Source organism: Phocoena sinus, chromosome 11, assembly GCF_008692025.1.
Source record: "Phocoena sinus isolate mPhoSin1 chromosome 11, mPhoSin1.pri, whole genome shotgun sequence".
Lineage (NCBI taxonomy): Eukaryota > Metazoa > Chordata > Mammalia > Artiodactyla > Phocoenidae > Phocoena > Phocoena sinus.
Window position 1 is genome coordinate 50,218,912 of NC_045773.1, and position 20,611 is coordinate 50,239,522.

Here is a 20,611-nt window from a genome sequence, read left to right on the forward strand (position 1 = left end):
CTGAGATCCAGGCATCAGGGAATGAAGCTCTAACTCTTAGGAAGCTTCCCCTGCCGGGTGAGGATGCAGATCGCGAGCTCAGGAGGTCCATCTTGATTCTGTGATCACCATCCAGAACATCCAACAGCCCAAAGTGGTCATCACACTGATGTGCACAAGTGAAGAGAAAGGGAGCTCAGAGGGAAATGGAGAGGAGTCAGCCCAAACTTGGGCCCATGACAGAAAGCAACCAACCTAATGGTAAAGTAGCAGCATTTTCTTACTGATGGGTAAATTCATGAAGAGAGACACAGGGAGACTTAGGTAGGGTCTGTAGGTACAAACATAGGTTTTTCAAAAGGCAGATTCTCAAACGTAAAATATAACATTACATTTAATGAAAAAGTATAATCTAAACTAATAAATCATTTGTAACTAACACAAAAGCGAAAAGAAAGAAAGATGATGTTAGTGTCAGACGATGCATGTACATTTTTATCCTACATCTCTATTACAACTTGGAAAGGAGAGTATTACTGTCTCCATTTTACAGATGAGGAAACCGAGACACAGGGAGACTGGACTACGTGGGAAGCAGAAAGAGGATTCAAACAGAAGGCTGCCTCTGGAGCATATGTTGCCCTAACAGCACCATCACTGGCATCAGCCCACTGTTGTCCTCACCATGCAGGGCACAGCGAAATAAGTACCAGACAGAGCATAAATAGCACATGAAGACAGTAAGAATTGGAGAGATTCATTATTTCTGGACTCAGAGAAGATTTTATAGACATGATGGTATTCAAGCAGGGTGTGGAAGAGGGCAGACAGTTGACTGAGTGGCTAGCTAGAGATTCAGCAAGATGAGGACTGTTCTTTGATTCAGGACTTGAGGAATTATTCAAATGTCTCAGAGCCAGTGAGATGGGGAATACTGCACAGGGATTGTTCAGGGCTGCCTTTTCCACAGACAGGGCTCCAACCCAGCAAGCTCTCTCCACAGAAAAAGGGGAAGCTGGCATCCTCAGCTAGAGCTCAGACCTCAGGATCCAGGCATCTGACTAGAGAGGGCCTGGGAGGAAGATGTCAGCCTGGCCAATCCTCAGTCCCTGCCTCCAGGGAAGCAACACAGACCTGCCTCAATTCCACCAGAGGGCTTCCAAGCAGACTGGGCTATGAAGGCCAAGGGCCCCTGCCTCGCATCCCTCCAGCCCACAGAACGTGACGTTGTCAGCATCATCACAGCAGGGCCTCTGTGGTCAAGACGTTCCTTTGCAGAAAGTGCATCATGTTGCTTGCAGGAATTTTCTGTCTAATAGCTAGGCTGTTGTTTAATGGGAACCATGCTGTAATAAACATGCATTAGCTCCATTAAATGATGGCCAGAGATGGAGAAAGCCCTACAGGGCTTCCCTGGTGGCGCAGTGGTTGAGAGTCCGCCTGCCGATGCAGGGGACACGGGTTCGTGCCCAGGTCCGGGAAGATCCCACATGCCGCGGAGCGGCTGGGCCCGTGAGCCATGGCCGCTGAGCCTGCGCGTCCGGAGCCTGTGCTCCGCAACGGGAGAGGCCACAACGGCGAGAGGCCCGCGTACTGCAAAAAAAAAAAAAAAGCCCTACAGATGTGGCTGTCAGTTTTGTTCATGCTACACAATGAACCTACCTAATGTTGATGTTAAAAGCACTTTAATAGGTAAACTGTGCCCCTCATTTTTAACTCCCCCCAACCCAACAAATTGTTTGCTTCTCTAAATGTTTCTACAGACACCAGAACAGCACAGATCTATTATTTCAGTCACATCTCAATTGTTCACTGCAATAATGACTGTGCGTCACAAAATACACCAAAATCCAACCTAGTTTTGAAAATTCAGTTTAGTTTAGAAATAAGATTTTTCAAACTAAGTGTTTGAAATTCATCCGCTTCTTCCCTTTATTTATTTTATGAAGTTGCCACAAATTAGGCCTGAGAGGTAGAGTGGAGGGGAGGCAAAATCCTGTAATTGGGGAAGCTTGAGAAACTTGACTGAGTGATCTTGGGCATGTTAGTTAAACTCCCTGGGTGGAAGTCCCTCCATCTGTCAAGTATGCAAAATAGAATAATATACTGTGTCTTAGACCAAGGATTTTTCTAGGAAAAAGGTAAGATAGTGCTTCTAAACATGTACTGCTTTTTTTTTTAGAAATCTGAAATTTGGTATTTTATTTTATTTTTCTAAGCACATTTATTTATTTATTTATTTTTGGCTGTGTCAGGTCTTCGTTGTGGCATGTGGGATCTTTCATTGTGGCATGTGGTCTCTCTAGTTGTGGTGCGTGGGCTCTGTAGTTTGCAGCAAACGGGCTTTCTAGTTGAGGTGCACGAACTCAGTAGTTGGAGACACATGGGCTTATTTGCCCCTCAGCATGTGGCATCTTACTTTCCTGACCAGGGGTTGAGCCCACGTCCCCTGCACTGGAAGGCAGATTCTTTACCACTGGACCACCAGTGAAGTCCCAACATGTGCTTAAACTGTAAAGCATCACAAGGATGTAAAACATGATGCATAGGAGAAAAGCACACAAACTGTAAAGGCATGTTGCAAGCACAGAGTATATATTAAAAAACAATGAGGAACAGTAAGGATTGCTATTAAGCAGAGCAGATGAGCTATGCGTGTTTATCTACTTTTTCTGCAATAAACTCTAATGAAATAATAGAGGAATTTAACAGGGCCTTCCAACAAAGGCAAAGGAGAAACAGCAATGGTAAAGAAAAGATTTGACAAAGTTTGAAGAAGCTGGAAAGCAAATGGACAATTGGTAGTAGAGTTAACAAAGTAAAGGAAGCTGTACGTAAAGTGCCTGCAGAAGGGAACCCGCTGGGAAAGGGCAGCATGACCTTTGGTCCTGAGAAAGGGGTAGGACATGGAGGACTAAGGTCACAGGGAGGGTCTGAGTGAGGCATGCATCTGAACACAGTTGAAATCTGCCAAGTAAACACTGAGGTTTTCACCCACCCCACATCCCATGTGAAGAGAAGCTTCCTCACTACAAGAATAAAATAGCTCTATAGAAAATATCTCCAGACAATGATATCAAGTGATAATTCTCCAGTAAAAAGCTTTCTCTGCTACAAATCACCGTACAAGGAAACTACAAAGTTTATGTCACGTGCCTGGACACAGAGCTTTGAATGAGCATTTTCATGTTTCCTTTTTTTTTTTTTTTTTTTTTTTTTTTTTTTTTTCATGTTTCCTTTTTAAAAATAAAATGGGTAGCCAAAGAACACCAACAACTAAATAAAATTTTCAACATAACAAAACAGAAACCAAAACCAACAAAAAAGTAGAAACCTAAAAGACACAGGGAAAATGTAGAGAGCAAGAATTAGATAAATAAAAATAAAACAGATTTAAAGGAAAGACTATTATATCCCAGGAGAAATAAGAGAAGATATCACGAGAGCAGAATGCTTTAAAATAAGTAATTTTTTTAAAACTCATAGATGTTGAAAATCTTACATCAGGAACCTTTTTAAAAGATAGAAAGCTTTGAATCTCAACAGTTTAAGGTCACTTCCAAATAGCAAAAATAAAAAATGAGAGAGATTGAAGAGATATGATAAGAAAATTAAAAGATAAATAAAGAGAATAGAAATAGAATAATCAGAAGGGAGGAAATTATAAAAGAAATAAGTATTATTACATTATTAAAGAAATAATGCAAGAAAAATTTCCAGTATTGAAGGACAGGAATCATCAGAAAAAGAAAGAACTGAGATTCCAAGACCAAAAAAAAAAAAAAAAAGCACAAAATACACACACACACACACACACACACACCCCAGTGCATATCATAGGGATGTGTCAGAGCAGTGAGCATAAAGAGAACCTCCTACAAGCTTTTAAAGCTGAAAAGAGAGATCACATGTAATAGAACAGGATCCGGAATGGCATAGGACTTTTCAACAGCACCACAGAAAACTAAAAAGGAATGAAGCATCATTGTTTAAATTATGATTTTCAACTTAGAATTCTTACTCAGCCAAACTGCTCAACAATGTAAGAGAAAGGAAGCTCAAAACAAACGAACAAACAACAACAATCCTTTTTAAAATAAATTACTGGAGGCTATGGGCTACCAGAAACGAGTGTGCAAGCTTAGAAAGACATGGATGCAAGGTATCCAACAGGATTGTGGTGAAAGGAAACCAGTCTCTCCTGGAAGGAAAGGAAAAAGATGATCTCTGGGGACATGTGATAAGACTCAGAGCTCATCTGAAGAGTCAATGTTGATAGATCTACTGAACATTTGAGAAGAAATCTGTAAGAAAAATGTAGCTAATTCAGTGAATGAAGTAATTAGGTAAATATTAAGTCTAAGAAAAAATGTTAAATTATAAAAAGAAGAAAAAAGAATCACTCAATTGGCAGAAGACATCATTTATACAGAAATAAAGAACACTGTGATGGGGAGAATGAGAGGGGAGGAATCAGAGCAAGGATACATGGAGGCAAAATAAATTCATATGAACCATCATAGGAAGGTGATGAGCTTGATAAATAAAAAAGCCCAATATAATCACAGTTTTTAGAAATATGGAGATATAGATCAGGAAAGAAATCAAGAAGAGTTTACAGTGTATTCCACTGTGGAGAAGGATTGAAGAGTGGAGAAAGATTTTGCAAGTTAAGTGGCATTTGATCTTAATTAATAACTATATATATAATCTGATAAAGAAAAATAATTGAACTGTTTCATCAGGATTAGGTTTGATTTGTGACTGACCCAGTAATTGGGATCTTGGACAACTAACTTCACTGTGGTTCAATGCTCTTATCTATGAAATGGAGATGACAATAACACCTGCCTCAAAGAGCTGTGATGGAGGTTGTCTAGGAAAATATGTAAAAAGCATAGCAAGAGGCCTGGCACTCTGTAAATGCTCAAACAAAAAAAAAACTTAACAACATTTTACCCCCCGCCCCTTCCTCCTCTTCCTTCTTTTTTACCTGAACTAAGAGCTTTAATTGAACAACACAAGGTTAATCAGGCTTACAGGTGCGTAGCCCTGGACCTTACCTCAGTCTACCCCTCAGAAGCTGTTTGGAAAATAACTATTTTCATCCTGGAAGCTTCCCTGTGTACTGGGTCTACTTAATGCAATAAAAAGAAACAGTAACAGAGTAAGAGACTGAAAGAAAACATTAAGACACCAAATATCTTCTACAGGTTATAAATTATCTCATAAGGAAAGTAATTTCCAAAGGTCAGTGCTGCAACATATATTCCGTCAACAAATTCTGCAATACAAAAGTTACATTAAATGCTACAGTAGCTATTTCTTGAAAGAAATACACAAAAATGGCTAAAAAGACTAAAGAGACCACTTAATAACGCTGTTTTTGAGTATGGAGGCCACAACAGTATATGGACTCACTGTCCTTGTTCCAAAGTACATGGGTGCTTCTTAGTGCAGGAAGGAATGAAATGGAAGATTCCAAGGAAATGTTTTAGACTGTTATAATGAGAGAAGTTAAGAACATGTTTATGCTGCCCACACTCTAGTCTCTGTGTATATTTAGGCTCAGTTTAAGCAGTGTCAGCCTCCTAACACTGCCTGGCAAAGACCCACTCCAACCCCTGAAGGAGGCCCAGGGGAAGGCTTCTCACTGTCATAGGATTCCTGATCAGGATCCTATTTTACACAGAATGACAGCATGAGACTAGCACAGGTCCCCGGAGAACGGTGCTATGTTTCTCTCTACCACAAACACAGTACCTCTTCTTTGCAGCTCACACAACACATCATTTGTGATTTCTCTTCTCTTCCAACCCACTGATGTTAACCCTGATATGGGAGGCAAAGGTCTGAAGTTAATGGTTCTATATAACCCCCGATCCCTAAATGCTGTCAAGTGAAAGCTAATGCTTGATGACAAAACTGATCCTTCGTCCACTGCTGCTTCCATGTGCCACGTTTAGGGCCTCTCTTTAACAAGCCCTTGTGCTAATAAAAATTCCTGCTTGATGTCGGAAGAAACTGCTGCTGTCACCGTACCAGCCTAGAGAGAGCTTCTTCTGAAACTTATAAAGCATTCAGAACTAACTCCTTTTTGAAGCTTTGGAAAGTTCCAGAAACTTTCTTTGGAATACACGTCCACAGTCCCCTGAATCTCCTGACTTCCTCTGTGAAGTCTGTAGCACCATCATCCCACAGGGAAGGAGGGTACTTGGGTTATTTTTAGCCTTGTTCAAAGCAAAAAGTTTTAGGATCCTGGAGAGAGAGACTCAAGTTTCCAGGAGCAGTTAGTCTATTTTGCAGAATTATTCAGAATATGATTCAAAGAAGTGGCCAAAAGTGGAGGTCATTTTCAAAACAACAACAAAGCTCTCTCCCCACACAAACTGTGGTATATATGCACAAATGCATATGCCATGTTATAGATATTCTACTGTGCATACTGACTAATGTTTGTCATTTCTTGAGCATCTACTGTGTACCAGGCTCCTTGCTCTAATCGTCATGACAACCCAGTAAGGTTGCTGCATTATTAACACTCCTGTTTTCTGAGACAGGCTGGTATATGCTTCAGGCCATGAGGCTTATATATGGCAGCACATATTCAAACTGTCAGGCCTGGATTACACACGTCTTTTCATTCTGATGCTTTGACATCTTGGAGCCTTGCTGACCTGGAGAGACTGCCTTCCGAGGACTAGACAATTTCCAGAGCTAGTAAAGGACTGGCCTACAAGTGGCTTACCAGCCCTGATGCTTCCCCATGTGACCCCTGCATAGCGTGGCATGCCCCCTCCTCTTGGGAACTGTGAGTAACAAACCGTCTTTTCAATGGCAATCATCTTCTGATCTGTTGGCCTCACCATTCTGAAATAATAATAAAACCTACATTTAAAAACGAACCCTGGGGCTTCCCTGGTGGTGCAGTGGTTGAGACTCCGCCTGCCAACGCAGGGGACACGGGTTCGTGCCCCGGTCCGGGAAGATCCCACATGCCGTGGAGCGGCTGGGCCCGTGAGCCATGGCCGCTGAGCCTGCGCGTCCAGAGCCTGTGCTCCACAACGGGAGAGGCCACAACAGTGAGAGGCCCACGTACCGCAAAAAAAAAAAATAAATAAAAAAAATAATAATAAAAACGAACTCTGACTCCAAAGTTCAGTATTTGCTCATGTCACTGGTTTTTCTACAGGATTATTATGTGCTAAGCACTCTACCCATCAGGGCCTGGACTAGAGTGAGGCAAGCAAGGCACCTAGGGGACCAAACGTCAGGAGGCATCACGCTCAGGTCCACACAAGTGCTCGCCCTGCATGACACGACACGACATGACACGACCCTGAGAGGGAATGACTTGTCTTCCTTTAGTCTCAGCCCTGATGCCCATGTCCTAGGGTGACAGAGATGAAAGAGCCAGATTTTGCCCTCCATCTTCTCAAGAAGACAAGCAAGGAAACTAACAATTATAAAACAGTGTACTGGCTCCTGTGCTAGGGATTTGCACTGGTGCTGTGGGAACCCCAAGGAGGGACTCCTGACCCATAGGTGGGCGGGAGGGAGCAGCACACTAAGGTAGGGTTCTTAGCAAAGGAGCCCTTTGAATGGCAACTCCAGGCATGGCTCCCAACACCGTTCAAGCTGGGGGTGCAAAAGTGTCAACATACATGTAAAGAAAGTGTTCTTTATTAGCAGTGGAATTTTTATTTCCAAAATCCATAAAAAAATTTAATTAAATTACCCCCATCTCCCTCTGTGATCTTTCAAACTTTTTAAAAGGTTAATTCTTTTACAAAGCAATATTTCATTTTGACTTTGAAGGATATCAAAACTGTCCTGGTTTGGATGATAAATTAAATGATTTTCCCATCTATGAATGATTTCAAGAACACCGAAGAACAGAATAGCATAGCATAGCAGAGCATAGCAGAGCACAGAATACTTCTATTAGAAATTCTGAAAGTCTTAGGTGTCATTTCATCAACCCTTTCAACTGGCAAATGTGGATATTCAGGTCCCGGGAGCTTAAATAATTGATATACCATCTTTAATTGAAGAGTTTAGAATTTAATGAAGATTTCTTGACTGCAAATTGTCCCATGCTTGAAAACCTTCCCATAAAACCTCTAAACTATTTGTGTTCTTTCAAGTCCAGGGACACCTTACCACAACTTCACCGATGTTAAAGACAAAGATGAAATACCCGTACTCTGTAGCCAACAGCGAATTTTAAATCATGATTAAGATCAGAAGCAGATTCAACAGTAAAAGAAAAAAAAGTCTCCCTATTTCTTATATTAAGATGAGAAATGTTCATGTATAAAAACCATTTGTTATCCTTTTCTTTCTTTTTCCCATCTTTTCCTCCTTCCCTCTTTGTATCTAAATTTTTTAAGAAGCCACCCAATCTCTTTCTGATATTTCCCTTTAACTAGCAGAGACCTATAGGATCTATTTGTCATGGGTCCACGACTTAAGCGTTCAATTACTCTGTTGACGTCCTAGCCAGCTGGAAACGTCTCTCGCCTGATTTTGAAGATGGACACCACAAGCTTTCAACACATCAACAATTAGCATTGAATTTCTCCCAGCTGCAACTCAGAGGACCCCTCAGATGGCATGAAAGAAATTAGACTGTCAGATTGCTGTCTGCCTGGGTCAAGCTGACCTCCAAATGGTCAAATCACTAAAGACAGAATGCCAAAAGTTAAGCAAACAACACAGAGCACTGGAAACTATAATAAACAGATTGAGAGCTAACACAAAGCCTGAGATTGAGAGTTAACGTGAAATTTGTGGCCGGCTGTCTTCACATCACTCAGTCATCAGGGTAATTCTCAGCAGCACCACACACCTGTCAAGTATGTTTGAGTTCTGGTCCTGTGCTTTTTTTTTTTTTTTTTTTGCGGTACGCGGGCCTCTCACCGTTGCGGCCTCTCCCGTTGCGGAGCACAGGCTCCGGACGTGCAGGCTCAGCGGCCACAGCTCACAGGCCCAGCCGCTCCACGGCATGTGGGATCTTCCCGGACCGGGGCATGAACCTGCGTCCCCTGCATCGGCAGGCGGACTCTCAACCACTGCGCCACCAGGGAAGCCCCTGTACTATTTCTTAGTGAACCAAGGAAACATCTACACTGGCCAGAAGATGTAACTGAAGTGGAGGAAAAAATATAAGTGCTGGGTTTTGAGGTGGGAGATACTCTGGGGAAGGGACAACAGTGATTACATAAATTCATAAATTATGTTATATGGACCAAAATGCACACAAACTTCTCCTGTGGATGGTGTGATCCAAGTTCAAACAGTCATACTAAGAGGGGCTGGAGGAAAACAAATCAAGAGGGATAATCAGAGGGCTGGATCATAAAGCAAGGGAATATGATCTCCATACACCCTTAGCAGCTAGGTCTGTGAGCAACGAACATACATTCATGCTAAGTAGTTGTTTGGGCTGAATGTTTGTGTCCCCCACAAAATTCACATACTGAAACCCTAAATCCCAATGTGATGCTATTTGGAAATGGAGCCTTTGGGAGGTAACTGGGTTGAGGATGTAGCAAGGAGGCAGCCACCTGCAAGCCAGGAAGAGAGCCCTTACCAGAAATGGAATCATCTAGCACCATGACCTTGGGCTTCCAAGCCTCCAGAACTGCAAGAAAATAAATTTCCATTGTTTAAGTCACCCCATATGTGATATTTTGCTATGGCAGCCTGAGCAGACTAATACAGATTTTGGTATCAAGAAGTGGATACTGTTGTAACAGATAGCTAAAAGTGTGGAAGTCACTTAGGAACTGGTAATGGGTAGAGGCTGGCAGTGTTTTGAGGTCTGTGCTAGAAATATGGAAGCTAAAGGCAATTCTGGTGAAAGCTTAGATGGAAATGGGGAACATGTTACTGGAAACTGGAAGAAAGGAGATCCTTGTTATAAAGTAGTAAAGGCTAAAATGTGTTCTAGTGTTTTGTGGAAGATAGAATTTGTGAGTGATGAAATCAGATATTTAGCAGAGGAGCTTTCTAGGCAAAGTATTGAAGGTGTGGCCTGGGTCTCCCTTACTGCTTATAGTAAAATGCAAAAGGAGAGGGATGAAGATAGAATAGTTAAGGGAAAATGAACCAGAATGTGCAGATATTGTAAAATTATTAGTTTATCCATACTGCAAAAAAATGAGAAAGTCTGTTCTGAAGACAACACTAAGAGGATGACTGAACAACCATGTGAAAAACAGATCATGGGTACCATTCATGATCATGGGTACCATTCATTAAGCCACCATCTCAGCAGAAGCCAGGAATAGAGATGGGATTATACAAGTGAAACACTAGCATCTGGTGATAAAGGGGACAGAAAAAAAAAAGAAATTGTCAAAATTAATTGATCCTACAGGACTGAACCATACAGCTACTCAGCTGTGAATGTGTGCCATGCTTTGAGAAAAGGAAAGAATGATCCTGAAGGGGATTCAGAGATGACCAGGACTGCCTCCACTGTACTGTGTGCTGTCCAGAGCCCTGGGGACAGGGGTGCTCCATCCTTGGGAGCTTACTGCCACCTGGCAGAGCCTTGAGGAATGGACTATCAACCCCAGGGGATCTGAAGATGGGACCATGGGTCTAGAAGATGGAACTGCCACCCCAGTGGGTCAGAGCATTGAACCAATGAGGATTATTCTGGAGCCTTAAGATGAGGTGGAATCTGCCTTGCTAGGTTTTGGATCTTCCTGGGACCTGTCACCCTTTACTTCTTTCCTATTTCTCCCATGGGATGGGAATGTCTAACCTATTCCTGTACCATTACTGTATTTTGGAAGCGCATAACTTGTCTTCTTTGACAGATTCACAGCTGGAGGGGAATTCTGCCTCAGGATGAATTATACCTTCAGTCTCACTTATGTCTAATTTAGATTATATTTAGATGAGATTTTGGACTTCAGACTTTAGAGTTGATGCTGGAAAGAGTGAAAACTTTGGGGACTGCTGAGATGGAATTAATGTATTTTGCATGAGAGAAAGCCATAAATTTGGAGAAGGGGGCTAGGGGTAGAATGTTTTAGACTGAATGTTTGTTCTCCCCCACAGATTCATATATTGAAGCCTAATCTCCAGTGTGATGGTATTTGGATATGCAGCCTTTGGGTGGAAATTAGGGTTTGATTAGTCATGAGGGTGGGACTTATGATATCATTAGTGGCCTTATAAGAAGGGGAGGAGAGAGAGAGAGCTATTTCTCTCCCTCCATGTGCCTGCAGAGAGGAAAGGCCATGTGAGGACATAGCGAGAAGGCAACCATATGCAAGCCAGGAAGACAGCTAAACCCAAAATCCATTAGTTGACATCTTGATCTTGGACTTTCCAGCCTCCAAAACTGTAAAAGAATTAAAGTATGTTGTTTAAGGCACCCAGTCTGTGGTATTTTGGCATGACAGCCTGAGAAGACTAAGACAGTAGGCATGACTTTTTGTGAACTCAGCTTTGAAGAAAGTAGGACACCCATGATAATTCTTGGCATCCTGCAAGAGCAACGAGGCCAAAATGGAAGCAAGGGGGTTTCTGGAAGGAAGATCTACACTCGATAGAAAGGATCTATAGAAACTGGATGAGGGAGGGGAGACCTTCAAGATGGCAGAGGAGTAAAACATGGAGATCACCTTCCTCACCACAAATACATCAGAAATACACTTACATGTGGAATAACTCCTACAGAACACCTACTGAGCACTGGGAGAAGACCTCAGACTTCCCGAAAGGCAAGAAACTCCCCATGTACATGGGTAGGGCAAAAGAAAAAAGAATAAACAGAGACAAAAGAATAGAAACGGGACCTGCACCAGTGGGAGGGAGCTGTGAAGGAGGGAAAGTTTCCACACACTAGGAAGCCCCTTCAACTGACAGACGGGGGGCGGGGGTGGCTGAGGGGAAGCTTTAGAGACACGGAGGAGAGCACAGCAACAGAGGTGCAGAGAACAAAGTGGAGAGATTCCCTCACAGAGGATTGGTGCCGACCAGCACTCACCAGCCCGAGAGGCTTGTCTGCTCACCTGCTGGGGCGGGCGGGGGCTGGGAGCTGAGGCTTGGGCTTCGATTGGATCGCAGGGAGAACACTGGGGTTGGCTGCATGAACACAGCCTGAAGGGGGATAGTGCACCACAGCTAGCTGGGAGGGAGTCCGGGGAAAAGTCTGGAACTGCCTAAGAGGCAAGAGATAGTTGTTTCCGGGTGCATGAGGAGAGGGGATTCAGAGCACCGCCTAAACAAGCTCCAGAGACAGGCACGAGCCTCGGCTTGATAGCCAGAGGACACCAGAGACAGGCATGAAATGCTAAGGCTGCTATTGCAGCCACCAAGAAGCCTGTGGGCAAGCACAGGTCACTATCCACACCCCCCTTCCGGGGAGCCCGTGCAACCCGCCACTGCCAGGGTCCCGTGATCCAGGGACAACTTCCCTGGGAGAACGCACGGTGCGCCTCAGACTCGTGCAACGTCACGCCGGCCTCTGCCGCCGCAGGCTCTCACGCATTCCGCACCCCTCCCTCCCCCCGGCCTAAGTGAGCCAGAGCCCCTAATCAGCTGCTCCTTTAACCCCATCCTCTCTGAGCAAAGAACAGACACCTTCAGGCGACCTACACGCAAGATGGGGCCAAATCCAAAGCTGAACCCCAGGAGCTGTGTGAACAAAGAAGGGAAAGGGAAATTTATCCCAGTAGCCTGAGGAGCAGCGGATTATATGTCCACAATCAACTTGATGTACTCTGCATCTGTGGAGTACCTGAATAGACAACGAATCATCCCAAAATTGAGGCGGTGGAGTTTGTGTGATTTTGTCTGTATAGCTTTGCTTTGACCATTTGTCCTAGGGTTCTGTCTGCCCTTTTTTTTTTTTTTTTAAGTATAGTTTTTAGTGCTTGTTATCACTGGTGGATTTTATTTTTTGGTTTGGTTGTTCTCTTCTTTCATTCTTTCTTTTTTTAAAATTATTTATAATTTTTTTTATTTTTAATAATTATTTTATTTTTAATAACTTTTTTTCCTCTTTCTTTCTTTCTTTCTCTCTCTCTCTCTCTCTTTCTTTCTTTCCTTCCTTCTCCCTTTTCTTCAGAGCTGTGTGGCTGGCAGGGTCTTGGTGCTCCAGCCAGGTTTCAGGCCTGTGCCTCTGAGGTGGGAGAGCCAAGTTCAGGACATTGGTCCACCAGAGACCTCCCAGTTCCATGTAATATCAAACAGTGAAAGCTCTCCCAGAGATCTCCATCTCAACGCTAAGACCAAGCTCCACTCAAAGACGAGCAAGCTACAGTGCTGGACACCCTATGCCAAACAACTAGCAAGACAGGAACACAACCCCTCTCTAAAGCAGAGAGGCTGCCTAAAATCACAATAAGGTCACAGACATCCCAAAATAAACCACCAGACATGGTCCTGCCCACTAGAAAGACAAGATCCAACCTCATCCACTAGAACATAGGCACTAGTTCCCTCCTCCAGGATGCCTAAACACCCACTAAACAAACCTTAGCCACTTGGGGCAGACACCAAAAACAACGGTAACTACAAACCCGCAGCCTGTGAAAAGGAAACCCCAAACAGAGTAAGTTAAGCAAAATGAGAAGACAGAGAAACACACAGCAGATGAAAGAGCAAGGTAAAAACCCACCAGAAGAAAAAAATGAAGAGGAAATAGGCAGTCTACCTGAACAAGAATTCAGAGATGATCCAAAATCTTGGAAATAGAATGGAGAAAATACAAGAAATGTTTAACAAGAACCAAGAAGAACTAAAGAGCAAACAAACAACGATGAACAACACAGTAAATATTAAAAATTCTCTAACAAGGAATCAATAGCAGAATAACTGAGGCAGAAGAACGGATAAGTGACCTGGAAGATAAAATACTGGAAATAACTACCTCAGGGCAGAATAAAGAAAAAAGAATGAAAAGAATTGAGGACAGCCTCAGAGACCCCTGGGACAACATTAAATGCACCAACATTCAAATTATAGGGGTTTCAGAAGAAGAAGAGAAAAAGAAAGTGACTGAGAAAATATTTGAAGAGATTATAGCTGAAAACTTCCCTAATATAGGAAAGGAAATAGTCAATCAAGTCCAGGAAGTGCAAAGAGTCCCATACAGGATAAATCCAAGGAGAAACATGCCAAGACACATATTAATCAAACTATCAAAAATTGAAGGCAAAGAAAAAATATTAAAAGCAGAAAGGGAAAAACAACAAATAACACACAAGGGAATCCCCATAAGGTTAACAGCTGATCTTTCAGCAGAAACTCTGCAAGCCAGAAGGGAGTAGCAGGACATATTTAAAGTGATGAAAGGGAAAAACCTACAACCAACAGTACTCTATCAAGCAAGTATCTCATTAAGATTTGATGGAGAAATTAAAACCTTTATAGACAAGCAAAAGCTAAGAGAATTCAGCACCACCAAACCAGCTTTACAACAAATCCTTAAGGCACTTTTCTAGGCAGGAAACACAAGAGAAGGAAGAGATCTACAAAAACAAACCCAAAACAATTAAGAAAATGGTAAAAGGAACACACATATCAATAGCTACCTTAAATGTAAATGGATTAAATGCTCCAACCAAAAGACATTGAAAAGCTGAATGGATACAAAAACAAGACCCACATATATGCTGTCTATAAGAGACCCACTTCAGACCTAGGGACACACACAGAATGAAAGTGAGGAGATGGAAAAAGACATTCCATGCAAATGGAAATCAAAAGAAAGCTGGAGTACCAATTTTCATATCAGACAAAATAGACTTTAAAATAAAGACTATTACAAGAGACAAAGAAGGACACTACATAATGATCAAGGCATCAATCCAACAAGAAGATATAACAAGTGTAAATATTTATGCATCTAACATAGGAGCGCCTAACCACATAAGGCAAATGCTAACAGCCATAAAAGGGGAAATCGACAGCAACACAATCATAGTAGGGGACTTTACCATCCCACTTTCACCAATGGACAGATCATCCAAAATGAAAATAAATACAGAAAACAAGCTTTAAATATACATTAAACAAGAGGGACTTAATTGATATTTATAGGACATTCCATCCAAAAACAACTTTCTTCTCAAGTGCTCCTGGAACATTCTCCAGGATAGATCATATCTTGGGTCACGAATTAAGCCTTGGTAAATTTAAGAAAATTGAAATAGTGTCAAGTATCTTTTCCAACCACTATGCTATGAGAGTTGATATCAATTACAGGAAAAAAAATCTGTAAAATATACAAACACATGGAGGCTAAACAATACACTACTAAATAACCAAGAGCACTGAGGAAACCAAAAAATACCTAGACACAAATAACAATGAAAACACGACGACCCAAAACCTATGGGATGCAGCAAAAGCAGTTCTAAGAGGGATGTTTACAGCAATACAATCCTACCTCAAGAAACAAGAAACATCTCAAATAAACAACTAACCTTACACATAAAGCAATTAGAGAAAGAAGAACAAAAAAAACCCAAATTAGCAGAAGGAAAGAAATCATAAAGATCAGATCAGAAATAAATGAAAAAGAAATGAAGGAAACAATAGCAAAGATCGATACAACTAAAAGCTGGTTCTTTGAGCAGATAAACAAAATTGATAAGCCATTAGCCACACTCATCAAGAAAAAAAGGGATAAGACTCAAATCAATACAATTAGGAAAGAAAAAGAAGTAACAACTGACACTGCAGAAATACAAAGGATCATGAGAGATTACTACAAGCAACTCTATGCCAATAAAATGGACAACCTGGAAGAAATGGACAAATTCTTAGAAAAGCACAACCTTCCAAGACTGAACCAAGAGAAAACAGAAAATATAAACAGACCAATCACAAGCACTGAAATTGAAACTGTGATTAAAAATCTTCCAACAAACAAAAGCCCAGGACCAGATGGCTTCACAGGCGAATTCTATCAAACATTTAGAGAAGCGCTAACACCTATCCTTCTAAAACTCTTCCAAAATATAGCAGAGGGAGGAACACTCCCCAACTCATTCTACGAGGACACCATCACTCTGATACTAAAACCAGACAAAGATGTCACAAAAAAAGAAAACTACAGACCAATATCACTGATAAACATAGATGCAAAACTCCTCAACAAAGTGCTAGCAAATAGAATCCAAAAGCACATTAAAAGGATCATACATCATGATCAAGTGGGGTTTATCCCAGGAATGCAAGGATTCTTCAATATACGCAAACCAAACAATGTGATACACCATATTAACAAACTGAAGGAGAAAATCCATATGATCATCTCAGTAGATGCAGAAAACCTTTCTACAAAATTCAACACCCATTTATGATAAAAACCGTGCAGAACGTAGGCACACAGGGAACTTACCTCAACATAATAAAGGCCATATATGACAAACCCACAGCCAACATCATTCTCAATGGTGAAAACCTGAAACCATTTCCTCTAAAATCAGGAACAAGACATGGCTGTCCACTTTCACCACTATTATTCAACATAGTTTTTGAAGTTTTAGCCACAGCAATCAGAGAAGAAAAAGAAATAAAAGGAATCCAAATGAGAAAAGAAGAAGTAAAGCTGTCACTGTTTGCAGATGACATATTATACATAGAGAATCCTAAAGATGCTACCAGAAAACTATTAGAGCTAACCAATGAATTTGGTAAACTAGCAGGATACAAAATTAATGCACAGAAATCTCTTGCATTCCTATACACTAATGATGAAAATTCTGAAAGAGAAATTAAGGAAACACTCCCATTCACCACTGCAACAAAAAGAATAAACTACCTAGGAATAAACCTACCTAAGGAGACAAAAACCTGTATGCAAAAAACTACAAGATACTGATGAAAGAAATTAAAGATGATAAAAAGAGAAGAAGAGATATACCATGTTCTTGGATTGGAAGTATCAACATTGTGAAAATTACTATACTACTCAAAGCAATGTACAGATTCAATGCAATCCCTATCAAATTACCAGTGGCATTTTTCACAGAACTAGAATAGCCAAAGCAATCTTAAGAAAAAAGGCAGAGCTGGAGGAATCAGGCTCCCTGACTTCAGACTATACTACAAAGTTAGAGTACGGTACTGGCACAAAAACAGAAATATAGATCAATAGCACAGGATAAACAGCCCAGAGATAAACCCATACACATAAGGTCACCTTATTTTTGATAAAGGAGGCAAGAATATACAATGGAGAAAAGACAGCATCTTCAATAAGTGGTGCTTTGAAAACTAGACAGCTACATGTAAAAGAATGAAATTAGAACACTCCCAAACACCATACACAAAAATAAACTCCAAATGGATTAAAGACCAAAACATAAGGCCAGACACTATAAAAGTCTTAGAGGAAAACACAGGCAGAACACTGTAAAACATATATCACAGCAAGATCCTTTTTGACACACCTCCTAGAGAAATGGAAATAAAAACAAACATACACAAATGGAACCTAATGGAACTTAAAAGCTTCTGCACAGCAAAGGAAAACTTAAACAAGACTAAAAGACAACCCTCAGAATGGGAGAAAATATTTGCAAATGAAGCAACTGACAAAGGATTAATCTCCAAAATTTACAAGCAGCTCATGCAGCTCAATATCAAAAAAACAAACCCAATCCAAAAATGGGCAGAAGACCTAAATAGACATTTCTCCAAAGAAGATATACAGATCGCCAACAAACACATGAAAGAATGCTCAACATCACTAATCATTAGAGAAATGCAAATCAAAACTACAATGAGGTATCATCTCACACTGGTCAGAATGGCCATCATCAAAAAGTCTACAAACAATAAATGCTGGAGAGGGTGTGGAGAAAAAAGAACCCTCTTGCACTGTTGGTGGGAATATAAATTGATACAGGCACTATGGAGAACAGTATGGAGGGTCCTTAAAAAACTCAAAATAGAACTACCATACGACCCAGCAATCCCACTACTCAGCATATACCCTGAGAAAACCATAATTCAAAAAGAGACATCTACCACAATGTTCACTGCAGCACTATTTACAATAGCCAGAACATGGAAGCAACCTGTGTCCATTGCCAGATGAATGGATAAAGAAGATGTGCCAGGGGCTTCCCTGGTGGTGCAGTGGTTGAGAGTCCGCCTGCCAATGCAGGGGACACGGGTTTGTGCCCCGGTCCGGGAGGATCCCACATGCCGCGGAGCAGCTGGGCCTGTGAGCCATGGCCTCTGAGCCTGCGTGTCCGGAGCCTGTGCTCCGCAACGGGAGAGGCCACAACAGTGAGAGGCCCACGTACCAAAAAAAAAAAAAAAAAAAAAAAAAAGAAGATGCGCCACATGTATACAATGGAATATTACTCAGCCATAAAAAGAAATGAAACAGTTATTTGTATTGAGATGGATGGACCTAGAACCTGTCATAAAGAGTGAAATAAGTCAGAAAGAGAAAAACAAATACCGTATCCTAACACATATATATGGAATCTAAAAAAAAAAAAAACGTTTCTGAAGAACCTAGGGGCAGGACAGGAATAAAGACACAGACACAGAGAATGGACTTGAGGACACAGAGAGGGGGAAGGGTAAACTGGGACAAAGTGAGAGAGTGGCATGGACATATATACACTACCAAATGTAAAAGAGATAGCTAGAGGGAAGCAGCCACATAGCACAGGGAGATTAGCTCGGTGCTTTGTGACCACCTAGAGGGGTGGGATAGGGAGGGTGGGAGGGAGACGTAAGAGGGAAGAGATATGGGGATATATGTATCACTTTGTTATAAAACAGAAACTAACACATCATTTTAAAGCAATTATACTCCAATAAAGATGTAAAAAAAAAAAAAAAAGAAGAAACTGGATGAGGTCAAGGAGGTCTAGATCCTATATAGGGCTAGCTTACAGTTTCCTTGGGAATTTTTGGCAAAAATCTGATGTTGGAGCCTAAGAAGTATGTCCATTGGGTTAGTGAGACAGGCAGTGTGCAGTCAACGTAGGAAGGAGGATGAAATCCTTGAGATGAATGTTTCTCTTTCTAGGCCTGTCAGGCATAGAAAAACCATGGACTAGTCTGTGTCCAGAATTCATTTATGCTACAGAATGAGAGCAACTAACATTGCTTTTATTTTGTTTTCTTTGCCCTGATAAGGCCTAGATGGAGAGAATCCTGCACCATCTTAGACCACAGAGGTACAATGACTTTTCAGGAGGTTTACTGTATGGATCATATTCAAGAATATGAAATGACTCAAAATGAAATTTTAGGAAATGAGACTTGAAAATAGAAATGCTAAAGTGAAGTACGAGGATCATATAAGAATAAATTCATCATGACACTTAGAGTCTTACCAGACCATGGTCAGAAGGTCAGGGGTTATTGCCCAGGGGGTCACACTATGGTACACCCCATTTGTACCCCACTTACCTCTTCTCAGGTGTAAACTTGGAGAGTGAGCTCCTGCAGAGGAGGGATGGGTTGACCAGTCTGACGGTGCCGTGCAAGGCGTTTCTTCCACACGCCCGCTGGCTGGCTGGGGTCTAGTCTTCCATTTGGTCTTAGAGGTCTGCTCCCCAGCCCATGAACTGTATCATTTACCCAGATGTCCATGCCTTGTTAGGATCCGTGGACTCGCCACACTCTGGCCCCTCAGTCTGTGTACAACAGCTCTGCAGAAGGTCAGCTGCTCATCCTCAGCTCTTAGCTACAGCCAGGTGTCCACAATTTTCAACACCCAGCTCAAAAGTGCATTCTAATGGGCAAGATGGCGGTGCCCGTGCGGAGGCGCACAGCCTGCTGGGCCTGGTGACCACCCTGGGCCTGGACTCCAGGAGCCTGGCGGCCAGACCTGGATGACCCGCTGACCCTTCACTGGCAGCTGGGGCCGCGCTACGCGGCTCCTGGTGCCGCCTCCAGGGTGGCTTCTTTACGGCCACCGCGGGAACAGCCGCAGAAGCCGCAGGCTGAGGGGTGCGAATGGGACCTGAGCCTGGGGGCCAAGCGGGAATCACTGCGGGTGCGGCAGCTGGGCGAGGAGCAGAAGCGTCAACCTGGGAGCAGTTCTTGGAAGAGCGCATGGCCAAGATGCCCCAGAGCGGTGAGAATCGGCAGCGACTGCAGCAAGAGCGGAAGGAGAAGTACCACGTGGACCCGAGCAATGCCCGCCTCCGGAAGCTGCTGCGGGACTGGGACAAGTAGCATCGCAAGCGCCTCAAGAAGGAGAAACATAGGCACGAGCTGCCGCAGTCGCCGCTTCGGCAGCCCAGGACCCAGCAGGCTCTGCAACACCCAGCTCCTGAGCTGAGTTCTCACCCCAAAAAAACCTGCTGCCTGATAGCCCCAAACCCCTCCCCCCACGCCACCAAAAAAAAAAAAAAGAGAAAAGAAAAAGGGCTCTAATTGCCACAACCTCGGCATCTCTGCCTCCTTTCCCGTAACTCTCATAAGTGAGTGCCTTCTTGTTCTACCCCCATTCAGTATCAGCATGTGTGTCAAATATACAGGCTGGGAGTACTTTTTCCTGGGATATTCTAATAGGTAAGATCACATCTGCCTTTATGTTTGCTGTTCTTTGACTGGAGTGTGTTAAGAGCTGTGTTTGAATTTGTGTGATATTCAGCCTGATTCATCTTATTCTGACTGC

At 42.3% G+C, this 20,611-nt stretch overlaps 1 pseudogene; it reads left to right on the forward strand.

Moving 5' to 3' along the window:
• Positions 1-20,267, forward strand: part of LOC116762137 — a 53,960-nt pseudogene extending 33,693 nt beyond the window's left edge.
• The last annotated feature ends 344 nt before the right edge of the window (positions 20,268-20,611 follow it).